The sequence below is a fragment of the Ailuropoda melanoleuca genome, chromosome 1 (genome assembly GCF_002007445.2).
Source record: "Ailuropoda melanoleuca isolate Jingjing chromosome 1, ASM200744v2, whole genome shotgun sequence".
In the NCBI taxonomy this organism is placed as follows: Eukaryota; Metazoa; Chordata; class Mammalia; order Carnivora; family Ursidae; genus Ailuropoda; species Ailuropoda melanoleuca.
In genome coordinates, this window is record NC_048218.1 from 199,928,981 (window position 1) to 199,931,263 (window position 2,283).

A 2,283-nucleotide genomic window follows, 5' to 3' on the forward strand; every position below is an offset into this window, starting at 1 on the left:
CCTCTTGATGTAGCTATTTCCCATTTGCAGGTGACATATCTGAGTCATAGGCCCCCCTGTTTCTATCTATACAAGCATGCAATTTAAGGAGAGAACACGAGGTCTCTTTCAGAGACCTACCATGCCCCCCCCCACTGCTCCACTCTTCTCTTGCATATGTAATTTTGATCCATGAGATGTCTCATCTTTTCTAGTTTTATAATCTACATAGAAACCTGGGAGTTGTTTCCAGATTTCTCTGCTGGGAACACAACAGGCTGATGTCACCATCCCCATTCACCACTGTACTGGCCACAGTCTTAATATGAAGACTTCATATTAAGGAAAGAATGTAAACAAATATGCCCCCATGGCCCCAGGAGCACTTTGCAATTAGGGATGGTCCTGAGTGAGGCCTGCAATGCTATCCATGTCTGTGTTTGTCCTCCATGGAGGGGCTGCCTCTCTCCAGGGGTGTGGTTTTCTCCAGGTGGCAGAGACCTGTTGCCCTTCTACACAGGCATTCTGGGCATCTGCCTTGTGATGACTGATCTCTCCACCAGTACGTGGCTCCAACTCAAAATCAAGTTTTCCTCTCCTAAGTTTTAAGAAAAAACTTCTTTCTTGGGGCGCCTGGGTAGCGCAGTCGTTAAGCGTCTGCCTTCGGCTCAGGGCATGATCCCCGTGTTCCGGGATCGAGTCCCACATCGGTCTCCTCCTCTGGGAGCCTGCTTCTTCCTCTCCCACTCCCCCTGCTTGTGTTCCCTCTCTCGCTGGCTGTCTCTCTCTGTCAAATAAATAAATAAAATCTTAAAAAAAACCTTCTTTCTAGATTTTCTGATTGGAAAATCGTGGTACGTTCATCCAAGCAGAACTTTTCTCATTTTTGGAAACCACTGTTTTGCTGAAGCCCTGAAGCTTAGTCTGCCCATTGGACCCTCTGGCCTGGAGTCCCAGATTTTTCTAGCCTTACAGGGACGCAGTTCAGCAACTCATTTTCAAACGCAGATGTTCTAAATAGTTGGGGAAAGAGAAGTGAAAATAACTGTCTCCCATACCTCCGATGTTACAACATTTTATAGCTAGAAGACGTGTTTTATGGTGATCTCACTCCCCTAATTTACAGACAGAGCCTGCATTTTTCCTGCGGGAGGGAGAGAAGGGAGCAAGTTCACATGCTCTAGTGTGGCCCTGTGAGGATTAGAACCTGGCAGAGTATGCTTTACCGCATCATAACCTCACTGGATGTTCTCATGTTTCCTAAAACATACATGTAGGGCAAGACAGGAAGGATGCGTGCGTATATGTAGCAAATGGGGAATTTAGAATGCATGCTCTCTGGAGGCAGGAACCATGAGGGATGCGGGCCATGAGCGCACCCCAGTGCCTGGCACACACTCCACACTCTGCAAAGCTGGCTGCCGGAAGGACGGAAGGAAGAAGGTAAGAAAGAAACCTGGATTGACCGGTTTCGTCCCAACACTCATGTGGGGGTGGGGGAGGGGGAGAGGTCCTGGTGGGAGGAGGACGGAATTAGAACACCGTGTGGTGGTCAGCACTGGCCCTGGCTTCTCGGTAGCTCTCTTGCTCTCTAGAATTGACTCACTACACCGCGGCCGCAGAGAGATGCTTACAACGTAAACCAGATCCCATCATTCCCCTGGCTGAATCCCCTCAACGCCTTCCCATCCCCTTCGCTGGAACGTGCAAACTCCTCACCGGCGCGGCCTGTCCGCCGCCCCCAGCTTCCTCGCCCCACCCTGGCCCCCCACCTGCCAAACTGCCTCAGGCTTTAGAGGTTTTGCACTGGCTGATCCCTCCCCCAGGCGCTCCCTTCCCGCGGGTCTTTGCGGGACCCGCTCCCTCTCCTTCACGTCAGTCGCCCCTTACTCGGAAGGGCTAACTTCGACCGCCTGATTTAGAGTAGTTCTCTCCCACCCACTCCTGGGTATCACGCGGCTCGTTGTTTGTTTGTTTCTTCCGTACTTATGATCTAAAGTTGCCCTGTTCATTTATTTTCCGATTTAGTGCCAGGTCCTAAAACTGTTTGCCTTGCTTGGTAGGCTTCCCAATAAAACACTGTTGAGCGACAAACGGATGGGTGAAGGGATGCACGGATGAATCAAGGACCGAAGGAGAAACGCAGGCGGCGGCCCCCCCGTGCCCGCGCGTCGGGAAGGCGCAGCGGAACCCGAGGGCGGCGGCGCGGTTTCCCTTGAAAGCGCCGGGGAAGCTTGAGGGAGCACACAGGAAGGCAGGGCGGCGAGCGGGAGCGGCCGGGTGAGTGGCGCGGGGCCGCGGCGG

The 2,283-nt window shown here is 52.6% G+C and overlaps 1 protein-coding gene across 1 annotated transcript in view; it reads left to right on the top strand.

Annotated features, from left to right (window-relative positions):
* Positions 1 to 1,121: 1,121 nt before the first annotated feature.
* Positions 1,122 to 2,283, top strand: part of AGK (acylglycerol kinase) — a 76,125-nt gene continuing 74,963 nt past the window's right edge. The window contains exons 1-2 of the mRNA XM_011228052.3: positions 1,122 to 1,422; positions 2,043 to 2,259. The gene's annotated coding sequence lies outside the window, so the exon portion shown is untranslated. The remainder of the gene's footprint in view (positions 1,423 to 2,042; positions 2,260 to 2,283) is intronic.